The sequence below is a fragment of the Dermochelys coriacea genome, chromosome 2 (genome assembly GCF_009764565.3).
Source record: "Dermochelys coriacea isolate rDerCor1 chromosome 2, rDerCor1.pri.v4, whole genome shotgun sequence".
In the NCBI taxonomy this organism is placed as follows: Eukaryota; Metazoa; Chordata; order Testudines; family Dermochelyidae; genus Dermochelys; species Dermochelys coriacea.
In genome coordinates, this window is record NC_050069.1 from 7,475,019 (window position 1) to 7,499,973 (window position 24,955).

At 43.5% G+C, this 24,955-nt stretch overlaps 1 protein-coding gene across 11 annotated transcripts in view; it reads left to right on the forward strand.

Moving 5' to 3' along the window:
- The window catches only part of TSNARE1 (t-SNARE domain containing 1), a 688,236-nt gene that overhangs the window by 114,234 nt on the left and 549,047 nt on the right, over window positions 1–24,955 (forward strand). The gene's annotated exons all lie outside the window — the stretch shown is intronic.

Here is a 24,955-nt window from a genome sequence, read left to right on the forward strand (position 1 = left end):
AAAGTACACAGCTCTGATAACCTTGAATTTGGTTGAGGGCTACTAGGTGCTATGGAAGTACAAACGATAAATAATAATAATAACCCATTGACTTCAGTAGGCTTTGGATCAGGCCTTGAGTGCATACAAATGGGTGCATGTGACTAAATGTGAACGTTTGGCTCCAAATATATTCCTGAGAAACAATCTGCTTAATTTTCCAGCCAAAAGGTAGTGCTGATCACTGCATGCCTTTTATGGTTAATTTCTGCTGTTCCTAGAGGGAGCGATGATTCGATAGTGCCTAGAACATACGCTCATTGAGGATAGGATGGGCGAGACACCCAGATATGGAGGGATTGAAAACTCATTGATAATAAGCAAATGGATGCTTTATTTGGATGTGAGCATTAACATATAGTGCCTTTTTTCAAGATTCAAAATGCTTTAAAGAATTACAAATTTGTATACAGGTATAGCTCTAGTCTTCCATTAGAATAGACAAATACCAAAATTTAAATATATTTACTTTTCCTCATCCCAGAGTTGTAGTCACCTTTGGGATGGGACACAATGTCTGTATAAATTAAAAACTCCAGTAATTAGATTTAATTCCTTTGAGAGGTGAGTGCTCAATGAATGGTGACATAAAAGAAAGAAAAAGGACTTTTTCAAGGCATTTCTAGAGATGCTGTACATAGCTCTGTCCATGAAGCTGCTGTTTGATCAGTAATCGTTATTTTAGCAATGCTTTTGAGCAGTAAGTCCAGTATGGCATAAGAGAATCAGATGCACTGTACTCAAAGCCTTGGAAGTCAGACAGTTTACCTTACATTGTAAGGTAAGTTTGTTCATTCATTCTTTTGTTTTCTTTTAAAAGGAGGAAAATACTTCCAATTGAAAGGCACTTACCTCCCAACTAGACACTATCCATGGTAAACTTGCAGTTTTAAAATTAGGCCTTTAAAAAAAAAAAGTTCTCAGCGCCAAAAAAACTCTTCATCTGCCAATAGTTTAAAAGATTAATTTCCCCCTTTAAAATCAATTAGCACATTTAAAATGTCATGGTTTTATATATATATATATATATATTTATATATATGTATATGTATATATATATGTATATGTATATGTATGTTTGTATGTATATAGGCTATAGATACACAATGTGAGCATTCTGCTGGATGCTCTCATTTGGTGGTTGTGCGTGGAATCAGCAGCGGGAATCACATGCTGAGCTTTTCTTGTGAGTCATGCTGCCGTCCGTTAGAAACACTCAAATCCAGCCTTGTCGTTGTGACATATATCATCATTACTTCCCCCCCATTCTGTTGGTCTAGTGTCAGTTTCAAACTTCCACTAAGCCTGTGTCTACTCTGCAAGTGGAAGGTGTGATTGTACCACGGATAGGGACACCCATTCTAACTTTAATCTAACTTTAACAGTAGTAGCGTGGACCATGGTGACATGGCTTCAGCATAGGCTAGCAACCGGAGTACAAGTCCACCGGTCGATCTCGGATATGTACTCCGGTTGCTCGCCCATGTTGAAACCCATTTCACCACATCTATACTGCTGCTGCTACCTTTGCTAGCTAGATTAAAGCTAGCAAAAGTATGCCTAACTGTATGACAGTCAGAGCTTCGTTTGCAGCATAGACATACCCGAGATGTAAAATAGGCATCCAAGTTTTAGGGTCCCGAGTCTAGGCACCCAACTTGGGAAGTTTTTGGTCCTTTCCAAAAGTGAACACTTCAAGTCAAATTGTCAAGATGGAAGATTCCTGCTGGCTAGCTAAGTTCATGGCCCTTGTCACTGTAGTATATTTCTGCTTTTTAATTAGTGACTGTTATCTATAATGTTCTTTAAGAGATTTGTTCTTCTGGCATTCAGTGTAGTGATTAGAACACTTTCTGTAAGGCACTGGAGTTTTCATGTGGCTGTGAATAGTTAAGTTGAAGAACAGGAAGTTAAGGCACTTATAAGCATGCAGTGTTCTACCCTGCTCACTGTGAATAATCCACATTTTTACTCCCTACCTGGTAACTCAAATAAAAGAACATAAACATCAGTCTTAGCTTTTCCCCTTTGTTCCTAGGCTTGCCCTGTAGGAACACTTCAGTCCCAACTTTAATCTCCTTGTCCTGGTTGAATCTAAGTGGATCCACCTGCTGGTATGTCCTAATGGTAACTGCACTGCACCTTCATGCCACATTCAGACACCTGCTAACAGGATGCATCAACAGCTGTCCTAGTGTGTTGATTTTTGTATTGGTTTCCCTAAATGGGGCTGTCACTTGAGTTTGTCCTGCCCAGACCTGATGTCTGCTGGCTTGGAAGCAAGCCTGCACTGGTAACGTACTTGCTCAGACCTCGTTCGCAACAGTAGACCCTTGTAGGCCACTGGGATCTGAAGAGAATAAAGGAGGAAATGATATCTAGGGACTAGACTGACTGTAGCTGGAGATCTGAAGTGGGGGAACGTTACTCTTAGCTAAGATGGAGTTCCCCATAGGGGAAAATTGTGCTAATCTCATTCCGTCTTTGTAAAGCAAACAAAGACAGGAAATCAGATTGTTGGGTCCCAGTTAGATAAGACATTAGAGCAGAGGTATCCAAATCTTGCAATTCCAAGGGTTGTGTGGGTGACTTGCCAGGAGTGCCAAGGCAGAAGTTAATTTTCATGATCATTTAAATAACTTTTGAGATGGTTCTTATATAACAAATGCAGTATTTGCCTAGCCTTATTCCAAATACTGAAACTGGCTGCTGTGCTTTCATATTTGTAGATCGTTGTATATAAGTATTCACATATTTTAATTTCATTCTCACAGAAAACTTGAATGTAGCTGTATGAGTATATGAATACATGTGTGTGGATATGTATTATGGAGGAGATTTTATGCACTGCTTCCAACAGAGATGGATTTATCAGATCAGCTGCTAATGGATAACGTCTTCTCTGTCAGTGATGCACTTTTGAGAGACAGCCTTGGGACAGTACGCACACATTCACCTCCTCATCAAATCCCTCCCCCATGCATATACATTTAAAAAAACCCCAAATCTGGAAAACAAAGACATAGAAAACTCCATTCTGAAGCAGTCAGGGTTGCAACACACACAACATACCTGACACAAACCCACAAAAGAAAGAGAAGGCATGCATCCCTTGTGTGACAGAATTCCTTTCAACACCCCCAATATCAGACTGCCCCCCTCCTACCACAACATACTGCAGCACCAAGCATCCATAACAGTATTGGGAGGGGGAAGATTAGTGAAGAGGTGTGTGCAGAGTGGAGGGTTGAGGCTGTGATGTATTGGTTGTGGTTGCAGCAAAGTGTGTGCCTGGGGATGGGAGAGTAGAGGATTCGTACTTGTTAGGTGAGTTAATTCTTATTTATTTGCTTTTGTTGCATGTGTAGCAATCGTAACTATTTCACACTTAAGTTCCTGTGTTTAAAAAAATGTGTTTATTGTAGGCATAGCGGGTAAAACTGACAAAATAATATATCTCTGTGTGTACGTGTACACATATACACGCACACGCTTTTTGTCGGTAAAACTTTCGTCGTTCGGGGTGTGTGCGTTTTATTAACATCCCCGAAAGACAAAAGTTGTGCTGATGAAGTGCCAGTGCAGTCAAACCCTTCATGTCTTTGTTCCCAACTTCAGTGTGACATGTCCGCTGGACTCAGTGAGGGAATGCTGTTCCTCTATCATCTCCTTTGCCTCCTCATCCTTGTATGTTCGCCTTCCTCCCTGAAGGACAAGAGGCCAATTGCCCTAGGCTTTGATATCTCGATTCCATGCTAGCATAGGTAGGGTGCTGAGAACTCTATGGGCTTTCTGTGGCTAAACTGAATCACTGGGTTTCTGAAGCATGGTGATGCAAATCTGTGAACTAGGCTGAGCTGGGAAGAAGATTGCCAGCTCCACCAAAGAGAATGCTTCTTTCTGAATGACCCCTTTCCCACCCTCCTCAGTTCTGGCAGAAGTTAGAGTTTTGTTACCTCCTGTCCTCTTCCTGACCTGCCTTTCGAGACGACGAGAGCTGAGGAAGCGTTGTTCTAAGTCAGCCATAAAAATGTGCCATCCACAGCCTCAGAAACAACTCTGACATCATAATCAAAAAGGCTGACAAAGGAGGTGCTGTCGTCATCATGAATAGGTCGGAGTATGAACAAGAGGCTACTAGGCAGCTCTGCAACACCACTTTCTACAAGCCATTACCCTCTGATCCCACTGAGAGTTACCAAAAGAAACTACAGCATTTGCTCAAGAAACTCCCTGAAAAAGCACAAGAACAAATCCGCACAGACACACCCCTGGAGCCCCGACCTGGGGTATTCTATCTGCTACCCAAGATCCATAAACATGGAAATCCCGGACGCCCCATCATCTCAGGCATTGGCACCCTGACAGCAGGATTGTCTGGCTATGTAGACTCCCTCCTCAGGCCCTTCGTTACCAGCACTCCCAGCTATTTTCGAGACACGACTGACTTCCTGAGGAAACTACAGTCCATTGGTGATCTTCCTAAAAACACCATCCTAGCCACTATGGATGTAGAAGCCTCTACACCAACATTCCACACAAAGATGGGCTACAAGCCGTCAGGAACAGTATCCCCGATACTGTCACGGCTAACCTGGTGGCTGAACTTTGTGACTTTGTCCTGACCCATAACTATTTCACATTTGGTGACAATGTATACCTTCAAATCAGCGGCACTGCGATGGGTACCCGCATGGCCCCACAGTATGCCAACATTTTTATGGCTGACTTAGAACAACGCTTCCTCAGCTCTCGTCCCCTAATGCCCCTACTCTATTTGCGCTACATTGATGACATCTTCATCATCTGGACCCATGGAAAAGAAGCTCTTGAGGAATTCCACCATGATTTCAACAATTTCCATCCCACCATCAACCTCAGCCTGGACCAGTCCACACAAGAGATCCACTTCCTGGACACTACGGTGCTAATAAGCAATGGTCACATAAACACCACCCTATATCGGAAACCTACTGACCGCTATTCCTACCTACATGCCTCTAGCTTTCATCCAGATCATACCACTCGATCCATTGTCTACAGCCAAGCTCTACGATATAAGCGCATTTGCTCCAACCCCTCAGACAGAGACAAACACCTACAAGATCTCTATCATGCATTCCTACAACTACAATACCCACCTGCTGAAGTGAAGAAACAGATTGACAGAGCCAGAAGAGTACCCAGAAGTCACCTACTACAGGACAGGCCCAACAAAGAAAACAACAGAACGCCACTAGCCATCACCTTCAGCCCCCAATTAAAACCTCTCCAACGCATCATCAAGGATCTACAACCTATCCTGAAGGACGACCCATCACTCTCACAGATCTTGGGAGACAGGCCAGTCCTTGCTTACAGACAGGCCCCCAATCTGAAGCAAATACTCACCAGCAACCACACAACACAGAACAGAACCACTAACCCAGGAACCTATCCTTGCAACAAAGCCCGTTGCCAACTCTGTCCACATATCTATTCAGGGGATACCATCATAGGGCCTAATCACATCAGCCACACTATCAGAGGCTCGTTCACCTGCGCATCTACCAATGTGATATATGCCATCATGTGCCAGCAATGCCCCTCTGCCATGTACATTGGCCAAACTGGACAGTCTCTACGTAAAAGAATGAATGGACACAAATCAGACGTCAAGAATTATAACATTCAGAAACCAGTTGGAGAACACTTCAATCTCTCTGGTCATTCGATCACAGACCTAAGAGTGGCTATACTTCAACAAAAAAGCTTCAAAAACAGATTCCAACGAGAGACTGCTGAATTGGAATTAATTTGCAAACTGGATACAATTAACTTAGGCTTGAATAGAGACTGGGAATGGATGAGTCATTACACAAAGTAAAACTATTTCCCCATGGTATTTCTCCCTCCCACCCCACCCCCCACTGTTCCTCTGATATTCTTGTTAACTGCTGGAATTAGCCTACCTTGCTTGTCACCATGAAAGGTTTTCCTCCTTCCCCCCCCTGCTGCTGGTGATGGCTTATCTTAAGTGATCACTCTCCTTACAGTGTGTATGATAAACCCATTGTTTCATGTTCTGTGTGTGTGTGTGTGTCTGTGTGTATAAATCTCCCCACTGTATTTTCCACTGAATGCATCTGATGAAGTGAGCTGTAGCTCACGAAAGCTTATGCTCTAATAAATTTGTTAGTCTCTAAGGTGCCACGGGTACTCCTTTTAGTATTTGAAAAGAGAGTCATTTTGCTTAGAAATGCAGGTCATATGATATGCTTTTGTTCCCTGAGTTGATGAGATCTTGCTGTCTAAATCAAGGTTCTGGTAAAAATGCTCTCAGTCATGAGTTAGAATATTCTGCAATAATCACTGAAAATTCACTGCCTCAGATATTCCTGCCAGTCAACTCATTTGCTAGAATATTCCTGGAAAGCAAATGCAGTAAGGATGCAGGCACAGCCAGTGGTCAGCCCTTTAAAGATTCACGTTTATTTGTGGAAAACTTTTTGCAATATTCACCCAGAAATTGTCCTCAACTTGTGGCTTCTCGGTTGCTTGTGTTTTGTGTTTTTCTTCAAAGTTCATTTAAGACCATATGGCTAAAGGAGGACTTTGGTAACCTTCAAAACTGCCATTTAAAGTACAGTTGTCATCAGAAAAGTAACTCTACAAGTGATATTGTGGCACAGAGTCCAGTATTTCTTTTCTCAATGTCGTCCCAATGTACTCAGTTTACTATACACAAAAAACTGATTTTTGGTTTTTTCCCTAACTAGCAGTGCTGCAAACTCAATCTGGAGAACTGGTTGTTCTTTCTGTTTTACATTGTCACTGGTGATAAAGATTCAGCAGTCCGAACTGAGCTTGACAGTTCTTTTGATGAAGTGTGAGTCAGAACAGACTCCCATCTCACTGTTCCTTGCAGTGGCATCGGCTTTTGCAGTGCTAATGGGAGCTGGACCTTGTTTTGGTCAGGAAAGGTAGTGGCGCTGACTCTGAGATACACAGGGAGCAGATGCATTTGGTAAGATGGTGTTATTTTTACATAGTCCCTCTTGTGTTACCTGATGCACTTCCAGAGTTATCTGTAACCAGCGGGTTCTTGGGTGACTTGTCAGTGCTCAAATAGCTGTATGTTCGGAGACACTCACCTGTACAAAAGAATTCCATATGTTCTCAGATTTTCTTTTCAAATCAGAGTACTGCCAACCTCTGTCTATATAGCATATTGGCCACAACTTATGTCATTGTGGTGGGTTGGCTGCCCCACCCCTATGAGAGAGAGGGCTAGGGTAGGTCAGAGCGGCTGCACAGAAGGGCAGCGAATCAGGAAAAGGCCTACTGGGAGCCAATCAGGGCCAGGCTAGGCCCTATATAAGGCTGCCCAGGAAGAGAGCAGGCAGTCTGTCCCAGACCTTCATGGGGGAAGGTCAGTCTCCTGAGCAGGAGACAGGCACCTCAGACAGAGCAGTGCTGGGCAGGCTTGGGGAGCATAGAAGGGCACTGTCCTAATACCTTCCAGATTGCGGGCCCTGATAGAAAGGGCCTAGAGAGTGCGAAGGGCCAGAGGGGAAGTGGCCCAGGGATAGTTAAACAAGGGGAGAGAAGGAAGGCAGAGAGGCTGCCACTACAGGGTCCCTGTGTCGGGACCCAGAGTAGTGTGTGAGCCTGGGTCCCCCCCTTCCTCCTTGTACAGCACCTGGCCGTGGAAGGATGGCCGTGACAGGCCCTTGAACAGAGAGGGCTAGACTCGAGGGGTTGTGGTTGGCCAATACAGCAGGAGCGAACTGGAAAGACTGCTGTTAACCCCTCTCCCCCGCTCCCCCCCCAGGAAGGGGGCGAGTGTGATGGACTTGGGGGCACTGCTGGAGGGCAGTGTCCGGAAGAGGATGCCGCGAGCTGCGACCAACACGGGTCGAGACGCCAGTCAAGGGTGAGAGACGGACGGGACACCACCGGCAGAGGGCGAGCCGCATGAACTGAGCTAATTCCCGGAGGTACCAACAGGAGGTGCTGCGGTGGTGAATCCCAACCCCGTCACAGTCATTTGTCTAGTTTTCCAGCCAACATAACTTGTGCCCAGCCAGGTAAGCATTGCTTACACCAAACTTAATGGTGGCTATTCAGAGTGGAACTGCACTAGGCGGACACTGAAGAATAATAAGACTTTTTAAAATCTGCATGTGCTGCTGAGCATCTGTGCTTTTTGTCCCTGTCCCCTACAGCTCGGTAATAAGTTGGCTTAGATGTTACAATTGTATTATAAAACCCCTTTTTTCTTTTCTTTTCTTTTCTTTTCTTTTCTTTTCTTTTCTTTTCTTTTCTTTTCTTTTCTTTTCTTTTCTTTTCTTTTCTTTTCTTTTCTTTTCTTTTCTTTTCTTTTCTTTTCTTTTCTTTTCTTTTCTTTTCTTTCTTTTCTTTTCTTTTCTTTTCTTTTCTTTTCTTTTCTTTTCTTTTTCTTTTCTTTTCTTTTCTTTTTCTTTTCTTTTCTTTCTTTTCTTTTCTTTTCTTTTCTTTCTTTCTTTTCTTTTCTTTTCTTTTCTTTTCTTTTCTTTTCTTTTCTTTTTCTTTTCTTTTCTTTTCTTTTCTTTTTCTTTTCTTTTCTTTTCTTTTCTTTTCTTTTCTTTTCTTTTCTTTTCTTTTCTTTTCTTTTCTTTTCTTTTCTTCTTTTCTTTTCTTTTCTTTTCTTTTCTTTTCTTTTCTTTTCTTTTCTTTTCTTTTCTTTTCTTTTTCTTTTCTTTTCTTTTCTTTTCTTTTTCTTTCTTTTTTTTCTTTTCTTTTCTTTTCTTTTCTTTTCTTTTCTTTTCTTTTCTTTTCTTTTCTTTTCTTTTCTTTTCTTTTCTTTTCTTTTCTTTTCTTTTCTTTTCTTTTCTTTTCTTTTCTTTTCTTTTCTTTTCAATATCTAATATATTTAGACTTGTTCTGTATCAAAAAGCCCCAGAAAAAAAACCGTCCAGTTGCACTTGTCCAATTGTGGGAGGATGCTGGAGAATCTCATTATAGCCAACTGGCTCTTTTAATGCGAAATGTGATTCCATAAATACAACCAATTAATGAAATAGGAAGAGCAGAGCTAGAATGTGCTTCTCCTCCCTGTTCCAGTTCCCTTTGGCTTGAAGCCTCCCTTATGACTGAAGATGAGAGCGAGGGAGAGAGAGTCTGATTGCTTGTATAGTTCAGATGGGGGGGCACTTACAGAAGCTAAATTGTTCTGTGATCTTGGATGGAACCCAACTGGCAGCATCTGGAAGTGCCTTCTTGACAATCCGCAGTACATAGTTAACCTGCTAGTACTCAAGCCATTAAGCTAAAACTGCTCAAGATTAAGTTGTCCGTAGCGGCTGTGAAATATTCAAAGTTATTTGGTTTTTTTCATTAATCCACTTTTATGTTGGTACTGCTTCATTCTTCTGTGATGCCGCCTTATGAGAGACTCTGCATGAGGCGATACAGATTCAGCTCAGAGACACAGTTAGGGGACTAATTATTGGTGATTAAATACATTGCATATAATTACTACACACAGCCCTATTGGCGGAAACCTGGGCATGCCAATAAATTATTTTTTCGGACACGCTGGCTTTCATTTGCTCTGCTCTGTCTTTTTATCCTGAGACATAGAGTGGAAAGAGGACATTGGGTAAGTTTAAAGGAAAAGTGTCTCCAGTCCCATTGATGTCTGTAGGGTCTGGGAGAGTGCTCTGCATTTGTTTGGGTCGGCTCGAAAGCAGGCAAGCTACATAAGCACTAACACATCTTGATTTCTTACCTCTCTCTTTTGTCCTCAGATTTTTAATTGATGTGTAACAGTTCTCAAATAAATCTGTTTTCCTGCCTAGAATGTAACTAGTGGAAGCTCCAGCCCTGATACACTGAAAACTGGTCTTGACAATGTGATGGAGAATAGACCAACGGTACAATGCTCCACTGGCCCCGATGGGTGGATTTGGTGCTCTAATTAGATCTTTTCCATCTTTGGCTTCTAGGTCGTTGTATAGACTGTACCATTAAGGGATCTTTCCATTCTGCTGCAGCATGTTCACTTGAACTGAATAAAAGCCTCACTAATAATCATAATTTTATATTTATATGGCCCTCTTCACCTGGCTGGATCTGTAATTCTTCCATTACATACACAAACAGCAGTTTTTTGTCCTTGGCAGAAACAAAATATCATAAACTGGAATTACTTTTAATTGATATTTCTAACCTTAATTATGGCAGGTTGTTGGTTCTTCAGACTTTTCCTAGCATTTTCACTCTGTTGAAAGGCATAAAAGCGAAACCCAATACAGTCTGTTCTTGTTTGTCAATGGGAAGAAATAGCCATTCAAAATATGAATAATGTAGATGGGATGCAGGAGTTTATGGGAAATGTTGAACCATTTCTGCTAATTGAAATGAACTGAAAGTTCACTCAGTAAGGAGCCACTCTTTGCTGTGAATAAACTGTGAAAAGTTCATTTGGAAATGATTTTTAATGATAAAACTGACATTTTGAACCCCTGGATGGCCACATGGGAGCCCAGTGTGTACACTACAAGACTGTGAAATGGGACTAGTTGCTAATAAAAAAAGAGAAAAAAAATAGAGGACATTTCTAGAGCATCTTCTATTCTGAAGTTGGTTGGGGTTATGTGAGTGTAAGTGAGAGCAGAATTTGGCTTGTTACATATACAGTAAATACTTTGCCCAGTGCTGAAATGCAGCCCCTTCGGGGGTGGGAGGAATAGTACCTATTTAACAGCATACAGAAACACTGTCTAACAGTTTCACATAGGAATCTTTCCAGAGTGGGAATTTTAGGGAGGTTGAATGGTAATATCAAGTGGGAATTTGGCCATGACACTAAGGTTCGTGTCTTTTTTTAGGGAGGAGGAAAAATGTGCCTAAGGATCCTTTAATGCTCCCCAACTGAAAGTCCCAAGGGACAAGTAGCGGGTTGTATGAGTCTCTCCATTGAATTTCTATCTGCTGTGTTGTCTGTTTTCTCCTGGACAGCAATTTCTGGTCAGTCTGTTGGTGTATTTTGTAGGATGGCATGTTACTGATGCCTTTCTGTATCTTCAGCGAGAGTAGACTGAGTACCCAGCTATCGTTTAGCGTGGGTTGATTATGGTGGCAGATTGAGCACCTAATTATTTGATCCTGGAGCCCCTTTTAGCCTACGTGTTCTGGATTTGGGGCACGCTTGTTGCTAATGCCCAAGATTTTGTTACGAGTCTGCCCGTTAAAACACACAACCCAGAGGAGTGTTTCTTTTTTCTTCTCTTTCCAGGCATGTCATAGGGTAGAAACTTACTAATTCACAAGATTAATTATGAATAGAAGCATCTTCATGAATTTAAATTAAAATGAATTAAGATTTTTTTTTGAAATTTAAATATCCCTCTGTCACATTGTGCTAGTGCAGAAGAACTGAGTGTAACAAGCAAGTGGAATGGGAAAGGCTCATTCATGAGCCGAAATTTGATCTAGTTAGTGTTACTGAAGCCTAGTGGGATGATTTGCATAATTGGAATGTCAGAATCGCTGGTTATTACTTGTGGAGGAAGGATAGAGTTGATAAAAAAGGATGTGTGTGTGTGTGTGTGTGTGTGTGTGTGTGTGTGAGTGAGGCAGTGACACTTTCCATTAAAGACACCATTACTAGTTTTAAAGTCACTGATAACTCAGGAGAACAGGATCTTGAAATCATACACATAGGCAGAGGGTGAACCATGGGCTTGGGGACGCTAGCCACTGGCCCAGCCCTCCGTTTCTGCTTGAGGCTCTGCCCCTCCCACCTCCCTTTCCCCACCGGAGCCCAAAGCCCCTCCCTCACACGGCCACCAGTCCCGCCCCCATCCGCCCAATCATCTCGGGCGGCGTGACCCCCTGAAGCCCCAGAGTGCCGAGCGGGCAGTGCCCCTCTCCCCCCGAACACTGGGTGGGGGGGCAGGTGGCACAAACATTGGCTCCAGCCACACACAGTCCCTGGCTGCAGGCTGGCCCCAGCCACAGCCTGGGCTCCAGCCATGGGGGAAGAACTGCAGAGCGCCAGTGAGAAGCAGGAGGGAACCTGCAGGCGGAGCATGGGCGGGACTACATAGAGCTGTATGGGAAGGCACAGCCTCCCCTAGCCTTTCATAACTGCCAGCCATGATCATACAGATCAGTGTGCTAACTAAACCCAAGAAGGAGGTACTGGCAAGGCTGTGTTATAGACCACTGAATCAACCGAAAGAACAGGATGAGTTACTCCTTAAGCACCTCTCTGTAATGTGTGGAAAGAAAAACTGTGTTATGTAGGACTTCAGTTTGGGAGACGTATGCTGGAGGTCTCATGCAGGCAGTAGTAAAACATTATTTAGAGTTTCTAAAAAATATCGATTTTCTGACACGAAAGATTTTTCACCCAACGTGAGGTAACTCTATCTTGAATCTCATTATGGCGGATAAAGATGAATTGATCTGTGGGCTGGAAATTGCAGAGGGACCAATGATCATGACCTGATCACATTTGATATGAGCAAAGAGAAGACAGTGCTAGTGAGTTATGTGTATACATGGTGTTTGGCCAATGTACATGGCAGAGAGGCATTGCTGACACATGATGGCATATATCACATTGGTAGATGTGCAGGTGAATGAGCCTTTGATAGTGTGGCTGATGTGATTAGGCCCTATGATGGTGTCCCATGGATAGATATGTGGACAGAGTTGGCAATGGGCTTTGTTGCAAGGATAGGTTCCTGGGTTAGTGTTTTTGTTGTGTGGCGTGTGGTTGCTGGTGAATATTTACTTCAGGTTGGGGGGCTGTCTGTAAGCAAGGACTGGCCTATCGTCCAAGATCTGTGAGAGTGATGGGTCGTCCTTCAGGATAGGTTGTAGATCCTTGATGATGTGTTGGAGAGGTTTTAGTTGGGGGCTGAAGGCGATGGCTAGTGGCGTTCTGTTATTTCCTTTGTTGGGCCTGTCCTGTAGTAGGTGACTTCTGGGTACTCTTCTGGCTCTGTCAATCTGTTTCTTCACTTCAGCAGGTGGGTATTGTAGGTATAAGAATGCATGATAGAGATCTTGTAGGTGTTTGTTTCTGTCTGAGGGGTTGGATCTCTATGATACAACCGCATTTGTTCCACCACTTCCCTTCACATCAGCCACACTATCAGAGTCTCGTTCACCTGCACATCTACCAATGTGAGATATGCTATCATGTGCCAGCAATGCCCCTCTGCCATGTACATTGGCCAAAGCGGACAGTATCTATGTAAAAGAATAAATGGACACAAATCAGACTTCAAGAATTATAACATTCAAAAACCAGTCGGAGAACACTTCAGTCTCTCTGGTCACTCGATTACAGACCTAAAAGTTGCAATTCTTCAACAAAAAAAACTTTCAAAAACAGACTCCAACGAGAGACTGCTGAATTGGAATTAATTTGCAAACTGGACACCATTACATTAGGCTTGAATAAAGACTGGGAGTGGATGTGTCATTATAGAAAGTAAAACTATTTCCCCATGTTTATTCCCTCTTCTCCCCCCCCCCATCCCCGGTTCCTCACACATTCTTGTCAACTGCAGGAAATGGCCCACCTTGATTATCACTACAAAAGGTTTTTTTTCTCTCCTGCTGATAATAGCTCACCTTACCTGATCACTCTAGTTACAGTGTGTATGGTAACACCCATTGTTTCATGTTCTCTGTGTATATAAAATCTCCCCACTGTATTTTCCACTGCATGCATCCAATGAAGTGAGCTGTAGCTCACGAAAGCTTACACTCAAATAAATTTTAGTCTCTAAGGTGCAACAAGTACTCCTTTTCTTTTTGCGGACACAGACTAACACGGCTGCTACTCTGAAACCTGACATTTTTAACAGTAACAACAAGGAGTCCGGTGGCACCTTAAAGACTAACAGATTTATATGAGCATAAGCTTTCAGGGGTAAAAACCCACAAAACCTTTTACTCACAAAAGCTTATGCTCAAATAAATCTGTTCATCTTTAAGGTGCCACCGGATTCCTTGTTGTTTTTGTGGATACAGACTAACATGGCTACCCCTGATTTTTAACAGTGAGGATGATTAAGTATTGGAGCAAACTAACAAGTGAAGGTTTCAGAGTAGCAGCCATGTTAATCTGTATTCGCAAAAAGAAAAGGAGTAGTTGTGGCACCTTAGAGACTAACGCATTTATTGGAGCGTAAGCTTTTGTGAGCTACAGCTAACTTCATCGGATACATCGGACAAGAAGGAGTGAGTATCAACAGAGGGAAAATTCCTTTTGTTGTGACCCAGCCACTCACAGTCTTTATTCAGGCCTAATTTGATGGTGTCAAATTTGCAGATTAAAGTTTATGCCCAAATAAATTTCTTTGTCTCTAAGGTGCCACAAGGACTCCTCGTTGTTTTTGCTGATACAGACTAACATGGCAACCCCTCTAAAACCTATAGCCACCCACAGGCAGGTATACACTCAACTTGGTTACATGAATGCTCTCCCAGCCACTCATGAGCCATCAATAGGGAGGCTCCAGCGAGTTCCCCAGAGCTCCAAGCTTTGCCCCCCAGAACGGTAGTCATATAGTGAAAGTTCATTAAGTAGTTCGCCACTCCCTCGGTGTGAAATGGACACACACTTGCCTTTGTAGTCTGAGCTGAGATCCCCAAGCAGTTCTTCCAAAAACACAGAGTTTTAGGTAAAATATAAAACAGATTTATTAACTATGGAAAGAGAGATTTTAAGTGATTATAAGTAGCAGGCAGAGAGATTAGAGTTGGTTACTTCAGAAACAAAATAAATGTAAAAAGAAAAGGAGTACTTGTGGCACCTTAGAGACTAACAAAGGTGCCACAAGTACTCCGTTTCTTTTTGCGAATACAGACCAACACGGCTGCTATTCTAAACAATAAATGTGCAATCTAAATTCTAATTTAAACAGACTAAGCAAGATTTGAATCAAGCCATGTCTCATCTTAACAGATGGTACAAGCAGCTTACAGTGCCTCAATACAGAGACTGAACCCTATTCCAGCCTGGGACCAAACTCCCTAGTTCAAAGTCTTTTGCTTCCAGACGATTTTCCAGGTGTTGAGGGGGGGGGGTGCGGCGGGGGAAGGGAAGAGGCAAAGTGATGAAGTCACTCTCCCTCGTTTATACTTTTTTCCAGCTGGCTAGAAAGATCCTTGCTGTGACCTGTGTTTATCCATAGCATACATGCTTTCTCCCAGAAGTCTCTGGGATAGTGGATTGGGTGTGGATCAGCTATTAACGCCTGTCTGGCTGGTGATTGCTACCCCTTTGTTGTATGCCCTGGGTATTCCCGAATTCACAACATATTTCAGTCACATATAACAATACTTCATAACTTCACATACAATCCAACAGGATATTAGTGTTGAACAGATCAAGACTTTTAAAATAATTCCTCACTAGGTATGCTTTGTACAAAACACATCATAATTATATGACACAGGTGAATATGGGGATTTCAGGGTGCTGCTTTGAGGTACAGAGTGTCCCAGAACCTCAGTGAAAACTTTAAGAAATCTAGGATGAACTACAGGATTTTCATTAGACCACATATTTTCAGGCTTGGTTGCAAATATTTCACCCAGCTGTAATGAAAACCCATGTGCCCTACTTAATCAGATTCACGTGGGTAAGAAGGAGAATGCTCTTGGGGGTTTGGAGAATCCCTGTAGTCTGATCACTCTGGTTACAGTGTGTATGGTAACACCCATTGTTTCATTTTCTCTCTCTATATAAATCTCCCCACTGTATTTTCCACTGCATGCATCCGATGAAGTGAGCTGTAGCCCATGAAAGCTTATGCTCAAATAAATTTGTTAGTCTCTAAAGTGCCACAAGTCCTCCTGTTCTTTTGTAGATACAGACTAACATGGCTGCTACTCTGAGAAATGTAGTTTGTGTGTATCTTTTTCTCTCGCTTCACTTATCACATGTGCAGTTGTTTGTAGATTGCTAAAACCAGAAGGAGCAATGGTGTTCCTGTACTCTGATTTCCTGCAGAACACAGACCTTGAAATGTCAACAAGTGGTTCATTCATCAAGCCCCTAATTTTTGGGTGAGCTATAGCAGACCATTTAGAAAGACATCCAATCTTGGTTTAAAGACCTCAAGTGATGGTCTACCACATCCCTTAGTGAATGTTTGCAGTTGTTAGTTTTCTTCAGTGTTAAAAATGTGCATCCAGTTTCCCTTCTGATCTTTGCTGACTTCAGCTTCCGGCCACTGGATATTGTTATCCCTGATGACATAAGGAGTAAAAAATATTTCAGTGCAATGTGATTTTTTTAATTGAGCTGAAGTAGGGAGAAAGGAAAAAGCTATAAAGCTAGAATTAGGAGCTTTTAAATAGCTAATGCATAGCACTTGTATTCTGCATCAGGGCTTAAATACCTTAGTTAAATGGCTCAATCAATAGAGTTCCCTCCCCCGATCATATTGATTGTTATGTTTAAGACAGAGATTTCATATTATTCTTGTCTCTGTGTTAGGCGAGTAGGAAGTTGTTTTAAACAGTTCAGTTCTAAAATGTCATTCCTGATTGAAAATTTTTTATTAAATGTTAATTTTTTGGGGGTGGAGGGTTGTTTCTATGGAAGATGGCAACTGTGTGGAACGTATTATTGATCCTTGAAAAGTCTGGAAGGAAAAATCCAGGCTTGTACAAACCTTAGAAGCCTTTTTCTGTCTCTTATTTACCATATGTCATATCAAGTAATTGTAAGCTTTATGTATTATCTCCTTTGTTTGTAAATATTTTTCTTTTGCTGTCCTTCCCTTTTTAGTGCACAGAACACTCCTGTAAACAAGATGGTACATCTTTAAAACTCTTGAGAGGCAGAGGAAGGATAATAAGACTAAGAAAAATGAACTCTCTGCAGACCCTGTGAATGGCCTGAACTAAACAGAGCACATGGTGACTCACATACATTTGCGTTGTAGTGGCAATTATCAGAACCAGAGCAGTAGGAACATGCCAATGAGGGGGGTAAAGGGCTACTCTTTGCAAAAAAACACTCCTGAACACCAAATCCAGAGTAAGGGCCCAGTCATGTGAGGTGTGGAGCACCTTCAGCTTCCTTTGGCTTTCTTGTGGTATAAGGCCTTCATCTTGTATGATGTCTTTTATTTAAAAATGGAACCCGGAATTAAATAACAATAGAGGGAGCTGGAAATGAAGAGGCAAGGGACGAGCGAGATGCTTTTGGCTGAGATTTGCAATTAGATGGAGCGTTTGGGTGTTTGGCTCTGAGGAGAGATGCAAAGGAGAAGGCACTTGTGCTGAGAGTAACAAGAACATGTGGATGGTCAAAGAGACTAGTGTGAGCAGAGGGAGTTGGGATGGGAATACACACACAAGGTTCACTTGGATTTGTTAAAGTCTGACTGATTTTTTTAATATTACAAATGGAGTGGAATCCACTGTAAGGGCCATGTCTGACCTTTCCCACAAGTGACTCTCTTTTAAAACAGACAATAAAATTTTGTCTGAACTTGAGCTTGAAATGCCCTCTACTCTGAGGCTACTTTTAGCTGATATATTTGATTAAGTCATTTAGGACAGGAGTTAGTACTAAGAATTATTATCCCTGTGTTCTGCTCTACTTTTCAAAGCACAGGTCTGTTTTAATTAACCCTTGCCGGCAGGTAAGTATTATCCTTATTTGACAGATAAACTGAGTACAGTGAGGGAAAATGACTTGCCCATGGCCACAGAGGGAGTCAGTGGCAGAGCCAATATTGTAACACAGGCGTCCCTGTCGCCCATTTGCGTGAGCAGACCTCCCCACCATGCTGCCATTATCTATAGGAAACTGTGGTGACAGGTGCGGTACAAAGACATAGACAGCCTGTGTCTGTAGTTTAGCATGCACCCTCACTTGTTTTAAATAGAGTTGGCTTCCCAGGTTTTTTGACACATCTTTATGCCCATCGAGCACCCATGATAGCTGTGAGCCATGAGGATGTGTGGATGGAAGAGGAAATGTCTCATTTTTCCTCCTTCCTCTCTGACTTCCTCCACATGGGAAGTATGTGTCCTTCCTGGAGAATCCAGTGCTTGAGGTGGAAAGGAACCTTGACTAATTTAAAGCTGCGTATTTACTCATTTAGAGGGAAGAAAGAGGGCAGCATTCCTCGCTTCTCCCAGATCTTGCCGGTGTAATTTCCAGTGCCGTTGCCACAGTGTCAGGTGTGGGACAGGTGGGTTCAGGGAAGGTGGTAAAATGCGTGGGGCAGTTTTGTTTATGACATAGGAAGAAGTCAGGTCAGAGTAAGGGTTCGTGGGACTGAGAGTCAGGGTGTAGATCAGCTGGCAAAGCTCAGCCTTCTCCCACCCCGCACTGACCTGCCACTCACCTCTTCCCATGCCCTCTGAGGGGCTCTTCCACTTGCTTTTCCCTGGAGCTGACAAGCTCCCTGCCAGGGCTGGTTCAGACAATGCTGCCAAACCTGCAGGCACAGAGTGGCCTGGGTTATGTGAGCTCCACTCACACTGGCAAGCTGGTGCCACATGGCATTGCTCTGAGCTGCTTGGGCTGGCAGCCGGTAGCCCTTTCCAAAACTGCACCATTGGTGGGTATGTTCCCTGCTGACTCCCCCTCCACACCCACCTGTTAGGGCCCAGCACTGTGGCCTTAGTGTCGGGGAACAGGCTGCACCCTGAATCGCGGGCCTTGGCATACAAGGGGCTGCTCAAATGGCTTTGTAGAGGTAGTGGCATTGTTTGAACACTACACCCTGGCATTCGGCATTTCTGCCTTGCTCTGTCAGCTGCTTTGTGCTCAGGGTACTGAGCTGAAGTGGACTGATGGCTCTTGAAATTCAAAGCCCTGACTTGTTTTCACTCATGCCCATCTGGATCTGGGAGGTCGGGCTGTTCTTCCCTCCCCTCTGCAGTTGGCTCTGCAGTAGAGCCCCTCTGGGGAATCAGGATTCAAGGCCCCTCTCTGTGTGTTCCCTTTAATTTTGCACCCTGCTTCTGGGGAGCAAGGCCATCAATGAATATGGTATTGCCAACCCCAGACATTCAAAAATCATGAGATTGGCTTTAAAAGAATGAGATTATGTAAAAATAATAGATTTGGGGTTCTCTTTATTTGCCTTCCGCTTTTGGAGCCTTTAGGGTAAACTGGGGCCACATTTTAAAGCTTTCTCTACAGCCACGAGGGCTAGAAACGTACTTTTTCTTTAAGAATTGAAGGCTGAAATCATCACATACCCACTTGAATCCAGGCGCTGGGGCTTTAAGGAAAACAATAGTTATCATGAGACTCATGACAAAATCATGAGCGTTGGTAGCACTGTGAATGGAATTAGACTGCGGTTTTCTATTGCACTTTTCAGGCTCAAAGCACTTTGCGAAGCAGTGGATTAGATGCTGGTTGAGGCAGCAGGACTGCAGGCAAACTTGGCTGCTCAGCAGTAGCTTGCACTCAGCTGTGAATATCTGGATGTTTTATATTCATGAACTCAGGTATTAGATAGAAAAGATGTTTTGGGTTCTCTAGGATAGGACAGTTTCTAGTGGGACACTGTTCAGTGAGCATCTACAGGTTCCCTGTCTTTTGTCTGGTTTTCTTACCTCTTTCTCATGCTCTCTCTCCCCTTCATTTCTTGTGGGAAAGGGGGAAGGACAACTGACGTAGGCCTCGTGGTAAAAGGGATTTGTAAGTGTGATTTAATAGCTAGGACGCTGGACTTCGGCCACATGGATTCTGTTCCTGCTTCTGCTGCTGACCAACTCTGGGTCTTGACTGGGGTCTCTAGGCAATACTGGAAAACAAATAAATAGTAATTGAAGGAGGAGAGGACGTGGTAGGCTGGGTCAGGGTGGAGCTCCTGAGACATCCGTGAGACTGGGAGGAGTGCATGCAGTTGGGCTGGAGACCAAGCAGTGGTTGAGATGGTGAAAAGAGGTGGGAGCTAGATTATGAAGAGCCTTGAAGCCAGGATGGGAAGCTGAGAGGTCAGGGGAAGCCAGGGAAGAAGGGACGAGTACATGGGTGGGGTGGCAGGAGCAGTGGACATTGCACTGGAAAATCCTGATGAAGGAAGGCACATCTTGGACAGGGTTCTGCTGAGCTCAGGATAGCTCACTGGATCCCAAGCTGTGGTCTGCAGATGAGATGGCTTTTTTAGCTGATGCCTTTGAACAGAATCAGGCATCTATTGAGGGCAGGCCACAGAAAGAGGGGTTTAAAACTGATGGGGAGGGAGGATCCCATTTTGCCCCTGGGAAGAGAGAAGTGGGTTGGGAGTCTAAATTTTCTCTTCCACAAAAACATTCCTCTTAACTCTTATCCCAAATCGCCTGTAAAAGCAGAAGAGCCCAAAAGGTGTGATCAGTGTAATTCCACTGACCATCTGCGGAATAGATGCCCTGTGCTAGGAGGAAGAAGGCAACCAATAGCTCTTATTAGTTCTGCTGTGCTCAACACAGAACCCCCCCAAGCAATTGGAACCTATCATATTGGTTTTGTGAGGTTAGCTTCTGCAGAACTAGATATGGAGCACATTAAGGCTGTCCAAATTGATGGCAGGGAATACTTGGGGCAGAGGGATACAGGGTCCCAGATCTCTCTGGTTAAGCAGAGTGTGGTCCCAAAGGCCAGTATGCTACCTGGCCAAATGGCAGAGATTGTGGCGGTGGGCGAATTATGGCAGATTCCTCATACCACTAGCTAAAATCCATGTGTTTTGGGAAGGTTTGGAAAGTGTTTTGACTGTGGGGGTAATAGAACACCTCCTATTTGACCTGCTCCTGGGTAATGATTTTTTCCATGTAGCTCAGGTTAAAGTATTTGCCTGCAGCAGGAGGGAGTTTTATTCTGGGACCCTTGAGGTAAAGGGTAAGGTCTCAGGAGCTGCTGAGAGAATGGGAGAGAGTCTCCTTGATTCTTCTGCAGCAGTGAGAAACCACATGCTTCCAGTGGGAGGGTGGTTGAGACCAACTCCTGCACTGCAGCTGAAGGCAACACCATATCAGGAAGGGATGGGGGTGTAATGCCTGCCAGGGAGAGAACTGTCCAGGTTGTTAGCTGCCAGTAGGTTGCAGCTGAATCAGAGGCAAAACTGGGTCTAGGGAGCATAGAGCAATGTGTCCCAGAGAAGGGGCAGGGGATCTCAGAAACCACTGAGGTGGGTGAGGATTCCTATGACTCTGTAACACAGGGAAGCAGGGTGCTTCCAAGTATGGGAAGGGCTGAGACTAGCTCCTTTCCAGCAGACGGCAACATGCCCTCCAGCCCAGGGGCGGGAGAGGTGTCCTCAGTGATTAAGGAAACCGTCCCAGTTGTTAGCTGGCAGAGTTTTGCAGCTGAACAAGAGACAGAACCCTTCCTCGGGAGCACAGAGAAATGTGTCTTAGGACGGGGCCCAGAGAAAGAAACTGGGGAAGGAGTAGTGGGGGTAAAGGAATGTCTCCTCCCTAGTCATTTGGGGCAGGATGCCCAGGACACTTGGAGGATGGCTGGGTCAGCATCTGTGCACCCAGGCCGTCAGCCTGTGACCCAGGTTTTGAGTTGGAACGGTGTAACTGACCTCGTGGAGGGGAACCGTCACACAGCTGACTTTTCAGGGACAGAGAAAGGGGTGGCGGAGGGCACCCCAATCCAGGTCCCAGTTTGTCAGGATGCTATTTCTGAAAAGTTTTTGGAAGATAACTGTGTCTCTTTACATCAAGATGCAGCTCCAAAGTGTGGGACAGCAGAGGAGTTGGGACCAGGAAATTGCCAGGGGGTCGTTTGTGAGAACAGAAGTGACACATCTGACAGAGAAGGGGGTGTTTTCCCCTAGGCTAGTGAGACACAGAGAGCAGCTATGGGAAAGCTGCTGGGGAAAGGTGACTCTGATCAAAGGGTAAACACACCTAGCCCACAGAGCACAGGTCATAGTCCCCTGGGAAAAGGGGGCAAGGAAGACTCGGTTCTAGGAGGGGGAAACACCGGGTAACCCCAAAAGGGGAGCTGGATTTTCTACATATGTACAGTCCTGGGGTTGGGAGACTGTTCCCCAAAGGGCCAGCCAATGTGCAGGATCCCCCTGGACCCTTATCTTGCCAGACCCTGATATAGCAAAATGCCAGAAACTTGATTAAATTAAGAGGCCACACAGAAGGGAACACCAGAGGGAAAGAAAAGCCAGTAACTGATTACATGGGAGAAAGTCAAAGGACACCAGGGGTAATGAACAAACTAACCTCAAACTACATTATCTGAAGAGAGGGTGTGGTATAAAGATACTAGTAAACACCCATCTGTGATAAATTTTTTTGGTATTAATGTTAAGTTTTGGGATGAGAATTTTGGCACGGATGTTAAACCTTATGGTAACGCTAGTTCTCAGTTAATACCTGTAAACAGATTTACATCTTATCACAGTAGAGAAACCATAACAAACCTGGTTTGCTGTGTGTGTGTGAATGGGGAAACTGAGGCACACTGCCTTGTGGCCTTAATGGCTGGATGCCAAGAGAACTATAATACAAATTGGGGAAAAAATTCATAGGAAGGAGTTGTAGACCAAGCTGGATGAGCAAGCATCTTAGAGAGGTGATTAAGAAGAAGCAGAAAGCATCCAGGGAGTGGAAGATGGGAGGGATCAGCAAGGAAAGCTACCTAATCGAGGTCAGAACATGTAGGGATAAAGTGAGACAGGCTAAAAGTCGAGTAGAGTTGGACCTTGCAAAGGGAATTAAAACCAATAGTAAAAGGTTCTATAGCCATATAAATAAGAAGAAAACTAAGAAAGAAGAAGTGGGGCCGGTAAACACTGAGGATGGAGTGGAGGTCAAGGATAATCTAGGCATGGCCCAATATCTAAACAAATACTTTGCCTCAGTCTTTAATAAGGCTAAAGAGGATCTTAGGGATAATGGTAGCATGACAAATGGGAATGAGGATATAGAGGTAGATATTACTATATCTGAGGTAGAAGCAAAACTGAAACAGCTTAAAGGGACTAAATCGGGGGGCCCAGATAATCTTCATCCAAGAATATTAAAGGAATTGGCACCTGAAATTGCAAGCCCATTAGCAAGAATTTTTAATGAATCTGTAAACTCAGGAGTTGTACCGAATGATTGGAGAATTGCTAATATAGTTCCTATTTTTAAGAAAGGAAAAAAAAGTGATCCGGGTAACTACAGGCCAGTTAGTTTGACATCTGTAGTATGAAAGGTCCTGGAAAAAATTTTGAAGGAGAAATTAGTTAAGGACATTGAAGTCAATGGTAAATGGGACAAAATACAACATGGTTTTACGAAAGGTAGATCGTGCCAAACCAACCTAATCTCCTTTTTTGAAAAAGTAACAGATTTTTTAGATAAAGGAAATGCAGTGGATCTAATTTACCTAGATTTCAGTAAGGCATTTGATACCGTGCCACATGGGGAATTATTAGTTAAATTGGAAAAGATGGGGATCAATATGAACATCAAAAGGTGGATAAGGAATTGGTTAAAGGCGAGACTGCAACGGGTCCGACTGAAAGGTGAACTGTCAGGTTGGAGGGAAGTTACCAGTGGAGTTCCTCAGGGATCGGTTTTGGGACCAATCTTATTTAATCTTTTTATTACTGACCTTGGCACAAAAAGTGGGAGTGTGCTAATAAAGTTTGCAGATGATACAAAGCTGGGAGGTATTGCCAATTCAGAGAAGGATCGGGATATTATACAGGAGGATCTGGATGACCTTGTAAACTGGAGTAATAGTAATAGGATGAAATTTAATAGTGAGAAGTGTAAGGTTATGCAGTTAGGGATTAATAACAAGAATGTTAGTTATAAGTTGGGGACGCATCAATTAGAAGTAACGGAAGAGGAGAAGGACCTTGGAGTATTGGTTGATCATAGGATGACTATGAGCTGCCAATGTGATATGGCTGTGAAAAAAGCGAATGCGATTTTGGGATGCATCAGGAGAGATATTTCCAGTAGGGATAAGGAGGTTTTCGTACCATTATACAAGGCACTGGTGAGACCTCACCTAGAATACTGTGTGCAGTTCTGGTCTCCCATGTTTAAAAAGGATGAATTCAAACTGGAGCAGGTACAGAGAAGGGCTACTAGGATGATCCGAGGAATGGAAAACTTGTCTTATGAAAGGAGACTTAAGGAGCTTGGCTTGTTTAGCCTAACTAAAAGAAGGTTGAGGGGAGATATGATTGCTCTCTATAAATATAGCAGAGGGATAAATACAGGAGAGGGAGAGGAATTATTTCAGCTCAGCACCAATGTGGACACAAGAACAAATGGGTATAAACTGGCCACCAGGAAGTTTAGACTTGAAATCAGACGAAGGTTTTTAACCATCAGAGGAGTGAAGTTTTGGAATAGCCTTCCAAGGGAAGCAGTGGGGGCAAAAGATCTATCTGGTTTTAAGATTCTACTTGATAAATTTATGGAGGAGATGGTATGATGGGATAATGGGATTTTGTTAAGTAGTTGATCTTTAAATATTCAGGGTAAATAGGCCAAATCCCCTGAGATGGGATATTAGATGGATGGGAACTGAGTTACCCAGGACAGATTTTTCTGTAGTATCTGGCTGGTGAATCTTGCCCATATGCTCAGGGTTTAGCTGATTGCCATATTTGGGGTCGGGAAGGAATTTTCCTCCAGGGCAGATTGGAGAGGCCCTGGAGATTTTTCGTCTTCCTCTGTAGCATGGGGCATGGTTGACTTGAGGGAGGCTTCTCTGCTCCTTGAAGTCTTTAAACCATGATTTATGGACTTCAATAGCTCAGACATGGGTGAGGTTTTTCATAGGAGTGGGTGGGTGAGATTCTTTGGCCTGCGCTGTGCAGGAGGTTAGACTAGATGATCAGAATGGTCCCTTCTGACCTTAGTATCTATGTATCTATAACACAAATTGCCTTCAAGCTAGTCAGTAACTAATACTCTTGCAGTAAACTAA